The sequence below is a fragment of the Salmo salar genome, chromosome 01 (genome assembly GCF_965601325.2).
Source record: "Salmo salar chromosome 01, fSalSal1, whole genome shotgun sequence".
NCBI classification, from domain to species: Eukaryota; Metazoa; Chordata; class Actinopteri; order Salmoniformes; family Salmonidae; genus Salmo; species Salmo salar.
In genome coordinates this window covers 131,041,024-131,050,706 of record NC_138291.1, presented here as the reverse complement: position 1 = coordinate 131,050,706, position 9,683 = coordinate 131,041,024, and positions in this window count along the sequence as shown.

The window sequence follows — 9,683 nt, the reverse complement described above, 5'->3', positions numbered from 1 at the left end:
AGTGATTTAGTCCTCGAGCTGAAGACTGACTGACTCACCTGTGGCAGCTTCACATCACGTTGTAGGAAACAAAGACACATAAACCAAAGAAGTACAAGTGTTAATCTTAGTTAATCAAGTGTTATCTTGCACAGTATGTGATGATGATAATAACATTGATGTTCATTTTGAAAACGAAGTTCAATTAACCAAATGTTGAATTGTAAGACTTTACCTGGGACTAAGAGGCTGGCTGTAAGTAACAGAAAAACAAGACAGATAAGATTAGTTAATTTCTCTCTAGGCTAATCCAAACTGGTTAATAACGGTTTAATTGTTTATAGAGGTGATAATACATTAGAAAAATAATTTACTTTCTCTGTCGCGTTTCTTCAGCTGGTCTGATTTTGCAAAGCCACATCCCATGACCTTGTGTGAGGTACAATTGTAGTTATATAAAAAAATAATATGCATTTTTTCATTGAAGACATTTACAAGCATTATTTCCATGATTCAAATGTGCATTTAATTAACTGTTCTGTGATTGATTAATATTTGGACATATAAAATGGGCCTGGAAAGATTAGCTTGAAATTATAGTCAACCAACAAAGCCTATAATGATCATATTTTACAACAATCTTCTCTATTTCAAGCAGTCAAATCCCCTCATCACACTAGAAAACTGCACCACAATTGCAAGACCCATCTTACCTGGCCAGGTTGCCTCTCCACGATGAGGTCTCTCCCTCAGTATTTTAACACATCAGCAGCAAAGACCTTATTTTTCTAACTCTTTACTGTCCTGTCAGCCTCCAGAACACGTTGAGGGAAGAGAAAGGGATTTTTGGAGGATTTTTCAGACATATTTATTCAAACAGGAGACAACTTGTTCCAGTTGTATTTGTGATGATGGGTGGTACCTCTAGGTTGGTATACACAGGGCCTCAGTCATGCTCCAGGTGTAGTATAGCTCTCTCTAGTCCAGTCGCTGGCTATAGGCTGGTAGTGAATATGGCCAAGTGTCTTCTCAGCCAAGCCCCGTGACCACTTAATCAAAACAACAAGCCACAAATGGATTAGGATTAAGCCTCACAGTCACTATGGCTGGCCTCTATACTGAATATATGGATGAAGGATCTGATAAAGGGCAACACATGGCAGAAAGAAATATACACTGCCGTCAGAAAGTATTGATACCCCTTGACTTATTCCACATTTTGTTGCGTTACACCCATCCACACACAATATCCCATAACGACAAAGTAAAAACATGTTTTTAGAAATGTTTGCACATTTATTGAAAATGAAATACATAAATATCTCATTTACATACGTATTCACACCCCTGAGTCAATGCATCTTAGAATCACCTTTGGCAGCGATTACAGCTATGAGTCTTCTGGGTAAGTCTCTAAGAGCTTTGCACACATGGATTGTACAACAATTGCTAATTATTATTTTTTATTCTTCAAGCTCTGTCAAATTGGTTGTTAATCATTGCTAGACAGCCACTTTAAAGTCTTGCCATAGATTTTCAACCCAATTTAAGTCAAAACTGTAACTAGGCCACTCGGGAACATTCAATGTGTTCTTGGTAAGCAACTCCAGTGTATATTTGGCCTTGTGTTTTAGGTTATTGTCCTGCTGAAAGGTAAATTTGTCTTCCAGTGTTTGTTGGAAAGCCGACTGAACAAGGTTTTCCTCTAGGATTTTACCTGTGCTTAGCCCTAATTCCGTTTCTTTTTATCCTAACAAACTCCCTAGTCCTTGCCGATGACAAGCATACACATAACATAATGCAGCTACCATCATGCTTGAAAATATGAAGAGTGGTACTCAGTGATGTGTTGTTGTGTTGGATTTTTTTGTTGTTGGGTGAGGGGGGGTATTTTATTATGACCTCGATTAGCTTTTACAAAAGCAGCAGCTACTCTTCCTGGGGTCCACACAACACATGATACATTACATACTGTAATACAGAACCTGCTGAAGGATAGGAAACTTAAAAAAAAATGTTTTGCTTAAAATGACATACCCAAATCTAACTGCATCTAGCTCAGGCATTGAAGCAAGGATATGCATATTCTTGATACCATTTGAAAGGAAACACTTTGAAGTTTGTGGAAATGTGAAATAAAAGTAGGAGAATATAACACATTAGATCTGGTAAAAGAAAATACAAAGAAAAAAACAATCTTTTTTGTATTTTTGTTGTACCATTATCTTTGAAATGCAAGAGAAAGGCCATAATGTATCATTCCAGCCCAGGCGCAATTTAGATTTTGGCCACTAGATGGCAGCAACGTTTTAGACTGATCCAATGAACCATTGCATTTCTGTTCAAAATGTTGTGTCAAGACTGCCCAAATGTGCCTAATTGGTTTATTAATAACTGTTCAAGTTCATAACTGTGCACTCTCCTCAAACAATAGCATGGCATTCTTTAAAAGTAATAGCTACTGTAAATTGGACAGTGCAGTTAGATTAACAAGAATTTAAGCTTTCTGCCAATATCAGATATGCCTATGTCCTGGGAATTTTCTTGTCACTTACAACCTCATGCTAATAGCATTAGCCTACATTAGCTCAACTGTCCCGTGGGGGACCCACCGATCCTGAAGAAGTTCCAATACGTAATATGGTACAATTGTCATAATTTTGTTTTAGTCCAGAGAGGCTCGAAAAGTGATCAAGGTCTTCAGTGAAACTGTGCAGGGATCCAGATTGTGGACTTAAGAGAACTTGAGTCATCGGCTTACTTTTTGTATTCCCTAGATTTCTAACCCCTTGATGTTCTGGTTGGATCTAATTTTAATAGCTAGCATTTCAATTGCCATAATAAATATATATGGAGACAACTGACAGCCTTGTTTTACTCCTTTTAGAAGCTCAATACTTTCTGAGAAGTAACCATTATTTACTATTTTACATCTGGGGTTGCTGTACATAACTTTAACCCATTGTATAAGAGATTGTCACTACTTCCGCCGAAGTCGGCTCCTCTCCTTGTTCAGCGGCGTTCGGCGGTTGACGTCACCGGCTTTCTAGCCATCGCCACTCCATTTTTCCATTGTTCCATTTGTTTTATCTAGTTCCCTGCACACCTGGTTTACACTGCATGTATTTATTCCTCTGTTCCCATGTCTTTGTGTGAAATTGTTTTGTTACGTGTTTAGTTACGCGCCAGACTGGTTTTTCCCCCCGGGTATCGTATTTTGACCCGTTGCATGTATTTGTCATACATTTGTATATTTGTGAGTATTTTCGCGCTTAATTACTTTTATCTGTGGATGGAGGATTTTGGACTCAGTTCCGTCTGTCTTTTGTGCTTCTGCCAAATAAAGTGCGCCTGATCACAACTCACTGCTCTCCTGCACCTGACTTCGTACCAGTAGCACACAACCTTGACAGAATTTCACACCACCCATGGAGTCAGCAGGAGCAGGTACCCCGGTCAGAGGAGTCGAGGTGCGCATCCGGGAACACTCGGCAATGCTGCAACATCTCGGTGCCACGATGGATCGCATTGTCCAGACCATGGACCACTGGGAGAGACAGGAAGTCTCTCCAGCGCCTCGATAAGCGCAACCGGGGTTACCTCACCTCGTCCCTCCTGGATCCAGTCCCAGTGGGATGCGTCTCTCCCTTCCCTGGGAGTATAATGGGACGTCAGCATGGTGCCAGGGGTTCCTATTACAGCTGGACCTGGCCACCGTTCACCCAGCTCCCTCGGGAAGGGAGAGGGTGTCCGCCCTCGTCTCATGCCTCTCGGGGAGAGCTCTGGAGTGGGCAAACGCCGTATGGGGAGAAGGAGACGTGGCGTTGGACCACTTCAAGGAGTTCACCCGCCAGGCCGTCTTCGACCATCCGCCCGAGGGTAGAGCGGCGGGGGAACGGCTCTTCCACTTCAGGCAGGGGATGGGGAGCCCCCAAGAGTTCGCCCTGGAATTCCGGGCCTTGACCGCTGGAGCAGGATGGAACTACAGGGCCCTTATCGACCACTACCGATGCAGCCTGCGCGAGGACGTCCGACGGGAGTTGGCCTGCAGGGATGCCACAATCACTTTTGACCAACTGGTGGATCTGTCCATCCGGTTGGACAACCTGCTGGTCACCCGCGGACGTCCAGAGAGGGCTCTGTCGGTTCCATCTTCCAGCACCCCCACTCCGGTGCCCATGGAGCTGGGAGGGGCTGTGCTTAGGGAGGTTGGAGGAGGGGCCTTCACACGCACCATCTGTGGCTGCAGAGGGCACACTGTTGGTCGGTGTCGGGTTGGTTCCTCTGGGAGTCGAGGCAGCAGGCGGGGCACTCTGGCGCCACCCCAGGTGAGTCTGCACCACTCTCATCCAGAGTCCTCTGTTGTCCACCTGTTTGTATCTGTTTGTTTTCCTGAGTTTTCCCCACATTCCCAGCATAAGGCACTCGTCGATTCAGGCGCGGCTGGGAATTTTATCTACAGAGCATTCGCCCTTAGTTTAGGGATCCCCATTATTCATGTGGTTAGACCTTTCCCGGTACACACTCTGGATAGTTAACATTAGGGTCCGGGCTAATCAGGGAAGCCACCATCTCCCTGGCCATGGTGACGCAGGGGGTGTCACGAGGAGAGAATCTGTCTCTTCCTCATTGACACTCCTGCGTTTCCCATGGTACTAGGCCTTCCCTGGTAAGCTCATCATGACCCCACCATTTCATGGCAACAGAGGGCTCTCACGGGGTGGTCGCGAAAGTGCTCGGGGAGGTGTGTAGGGGTTTCCGTTGGTGCTACCACGGTGGAAAGTCTAGACCAGTTCTCCACCGTGCGCATCCCCCCAGAATATGCCGATTTGGCTCTCGCCTTCTGTAAAAAGAAGGCGACTCAATTACCACCCCATCGACGGGGGGATTGTACGATAAATCTCCTGGTAGACGCTGCACTTCCCAGGAGTCATGTGTATCCCCTGTCACAAGCGGAGACAGCGGTTATGGAGACATATGTCTCTGAATCCCTGCGTCAGGGGTACATTCGGTCCTCCACTTCACCCGCCTCCTCGAGTTTCTTTTTTGTGAAGGAGGGAGGTCTGCGTCCGTGCATTGACTATCGAGGTCTCAATCAAATCACGGTGAGGTACAGTTATTGTTAGAATAATTTGTATGTGTTAGAATAATGACAACATTTTTCCACTCTGTTATTATAGAGTAGGGAGATATGTTTAAGAATAATGGGATGATAAAATCAGGATATGGGGAGATCGGTTAGGATTGTAAAACTTTGAGGTTATATTCTTTAGTAGGGATGTAAACTGAGTGAAGTTGTAGATTAGTTAACCTGTTATGGCTAGGGGGCAGTATTTTCACGGCTGGATAAAAAACGTACCCGATTTAATCTGGTTACTACTCCTGCCCAGTAACTAGAATATGCATATAATTATTGGCTTTGGATAGAAAACACTCCAAAGTTTCTAAAACTGTTTGAATGGTGTCTGTGAGTATAACAGAACTCAAATGGCAGGTCAAAACCTGAGAGATTCCTTTACAGGAAGTGGCCTGTCTGACCATTTCTTGAACTTCTTTGCCATCTCTATCTTTTACAAAGGATCTCTGCTCTAACGTGACACTTCCTACGTCTTCCATGGGCGCTCAGAGCCCGGGAAAAACCTGAATGTCGTCATCCCAGCCCCAGGCTGAAACACATTATCGCCTTTCTCAAGTGGCCGATCAAGGGACTGTGGGCTTAGGCGCGTGCCCTGGCCGCCCCCGTCTTTGTGATTTTTCCTCTGTTTGCCGAAAAGGAGATTCCCGGTCAGAATATTATCGCTTTTTTACGAGATAAATTGCATAAAAATTGATTTTAAACAGCGGTTGACATGCTTCGAAGTACGGTAATGGAATATTTCGATTTTTTTTGTCACGAATTGCGCCATGCGCACGACCCTGATTTACCATTTCGGATAGTGTCTGGGACGCACGAACAAAACGCCGCTATTCGGATATAACGATGGATTATTTTGGACCAAACCAACATTTGTTATTGAAGTAGCAGTCCTGGGAGTGCATTCTGACGAAGACAACAAAAGGTAATCAACCTTTTATAATAGTAAATCTGATTTTGGTGAAGGCTAAACTTGCCGGGTGTCTAAATAGCTAGCCCGTGATGGCTGGGCTATCTACTTAGAATATTGCAAAATGTGCTTTCACCAAAAAGCTATTTTAAAATCGGACACCTCGATTGCACAAAGGAGTTCTGTATCTATAATTCTTAAAATAATTGTTATGCTTTTTGTGAACGTTTATCGTGAGTAATTTAGTAAATTGTTAGTAAATTCCCCGGAAGTTTGCGGGGGGTATGCTAGTTCTGAACGTCACATACTAATGTAAAAAGCTGGTTTTTGATATAAATATGAACTTGATTGAACAAAACATGCATGTATTGTATAACATAATGTCCTAGGTGTGTCATCTGATGAAGTTCATCAAAGGTTAGTGCTGCATTTAGCTGTCTTCTGGGTTTTTGTGACATTATATGCTAGCTTGAAAAATGGGTGTCTGATTATTTCTGGCTTGGTACTCTGCTGACATAATCTAATGTTTTGCTTTCGTTGTAAAGTCTTTTTGAAATCGGACAGTGTGGTTAGATAAAGGAGAGTCTTGTCTTTAAAATGCTGTGAAATAGTCATATGTTTGAAAAATTGAAGTTTTTGTATTTTTGAGGAATTTGTAATTCACGCCACGCCTATCATTGGATATTGGAGCAGGTGTTCCGCTAGCGGAACGTCTAGATGTAAGAGGTTTTAAGTATGAGAGTACTTTTGAAAAGATTTTCATATAATCTATGCACAGTCAGTAGTTATGCCCAAGTGAGCTTTTAGTTCGTGTCTGCATGACGGAATGCCCACTTTGGCCAGAGTGTTTAACCTGTTAGGGCTAGTGGGCAGTATTGACTCGGCTGGATAAAAAACATACCCGATTTAATCTGGTTACCACTCCTACCCAGTAACTAGAATATGCATATACTTATTACATATGGATAGAAAACACCCTAAAGTTTCTAAAACTGTTTGAATGGTGTCTGTGAGTATAACAGAACTCAAATGGCAGGTCAAAACCTGAGAGATTCCTTTACAGGAAGTGGCCTGTCTGACCATTTCTTGAACTTCTTTTCCATCTCTATCTTTTACTAAGGATCTCTGCTCTAACGTGACACTTCCCACGTCGTCCATAGGCGCTCAGAGCCCGGGAAAAAACAGAATGTCGTCATTCCAGCCCCAGGCTGAAACACATTATCGCCTTTCTCAAGTGGCCGATCAAGGGACTCTGGCCTTATGCGCATGACCCGACCGCCCCCGCCTTTGTGATTTTTTCCTCTGTTTGCCGAAAAGGAGATTCCCTGTCGGAATATTATTGCTTTTCTACGAGAAAAATGGCGTAAAAATTGATTTTAAACAGCGGTTGACATGCTTCGAAGTACGGTAATGGACTATTTAGAATTTTATTGTCACGAATTGCGCCATGCCCGCGACACTTCTTTACCATTTCGGATAGTGTCTGGAACGCACGAACAAAACGCCACTATTCGGATATAACGATGGATTATTTTGGACCAAACCAACATTTGTTATTGAAGTAGACGTCCTGGGAGTGCATTCTGATGAAGACAACAAAAGGTAATCAAACTTTTATAATAGTAAATATGATTATGGTGAGTGCTAAACTTGCCGGGTGTCTAAATAGCGAGCCCGTGATGCCTGGGCTATGTACTTAGAATATTGCAAAATGTGCTTTCACCAAAAAACTATTTTAAAATCGGACATATCGAGTGCATAGAGGTCTGTATCTATAATTCTTAAAATAATTGTTATGCTTTTTGTGAACGTTTATCGTGAGTAATTTAGTAAAATGTTAGCGAATTCCCCGGAAGTTTGCAGGGGGTATGCTAGTTCTGAACGTCACATGCTAATGTAAAAAGCTGGTTTTTGATATAAATATGAACTTGATTGAACAAAACATGCATGTATTGTATAACATAATGTCCTAGGGTTGTCATCTGATTAAGATCATCAAAGGTGAGTGCTGCATTTAGCTGTCTTCTGGGTTTTGGTGACATTATATGCTGGCTTGAAAAATGGGTGTCTGATTATTTCTGGCTTGGTACTCTGCTGACATAATCTAATGTTTTGCTTTCGTTGTAAAGCCTTTTTGAAATCGGACAGTGTGGTTAGATTAACGAGAGTCTTGTCTTTAAATAGCTGTAAAATAGTCATATGTTTGAGAAATTGAAGTAATAGGATTTTGAAGATTTTGAAAATCGCGCCACAGGCTGCAAGTGGCTGTTACGTAGGAGCGTCCCACCTAGCCCATAGAGGTTAAAAGGACTCGCAAAGAATTAACATATCAGATGAAGCAGACAGACGGTGTTGGTTAAAGACTAGACCAGAAAGTGTGGAATGGTGGCAACACATTGAAATGGTTAGAAACTCTGAAACTCTCAACAAGATAAAGACTAGACAAGAACATTTAACAGTCTGCAGCTGTGCATGTAAAGGGATCTAGAACTTGACAATCTACCCGAGAAAGTAAGGACAGAATCCCAGCTCAGATAACCATTGGTGCATCTGAAGTATCTGTTCTAACAAACACTTCACTACCAGAGAAGCTCTACAACTAACAAGAACATTGTGACAACCAGAGCCTTACATCAAGCCACTCCCCATTACTATTCCTTTGAGCTTATGTTCCAAATGTACGATAAGTTTCACTTTCTTTGTCTCTCCCTCTCTTTATTTACCCCTTCCCTTCCATATGTGTAACAAGCCGTCAGATCTTGTCAGTCCACTAGGGACTTTTATCTCATGTAAGTATATATGTGTATTCTGTGTTATTATTTAGTCAGTTAGTAAATAAGTGATTAAATCAATTTGTGTAGTACTAAATACTCAGAAAGGCTGGGGTTCTTGCGGATCCAAGGATTATGCGACGTTCAGAATGAGACTGAATTGAGGTAATGATTAATAAGTGACTTTTATTGATATACAGTGAAGGAAAAAAGTATTTGATCCCCTGCTGATTTTGTACATTTGCCCACTGAAAAAGAATGATCAGTCTATAATTTTAATGGTAGGTTTATTTGAACAGTGAGAGACAGAAAGAATAACAACAAAAAACTCCAGAAAAACGCATGTCAAAAATGTTACAAATTGATTTGCATTTTAATGAGGGAAATAGGTATTTGACCCCCTCTCAATCAGAAAGATTTCTGGCTCCCAGGTGTCTTTTATACAGGTACCGAGCTGAGATTAGGAGCAGACTCTTAAAGGGAGTGCTCCTAATCTCAGTTTGTTAGCTGTATAAAAGACATCTGTCCAGAGAAGCAATCAATCAATCAGATTGCAAACTCTCCACCATGGCCAAGACCAAAGAGCTCTCCAAGGATGTAAGGGGCAAGATTGTAGACATAAACAAGGCTGGAATGGGCTGCAAGACCATCGCCAAGCAGCTTGGTGAGAAGGTGACAACAGTTGGTGCGATTATTCGCAAATGGAAGAAACACAAATTAACTGTCAATCTCCCTCGGCCTGGGGCTCCATGCAAGATCTCACCTCGTGGAGTTGCAATGATCATGTGAACAGTGAGGAATCAGCCCAGAACTACACGGGAGGCAGCTGGGACCATAGTCACCAAGAAAACAATTGGTAACACACTACGCCGTGAAGGACTGAAATCCT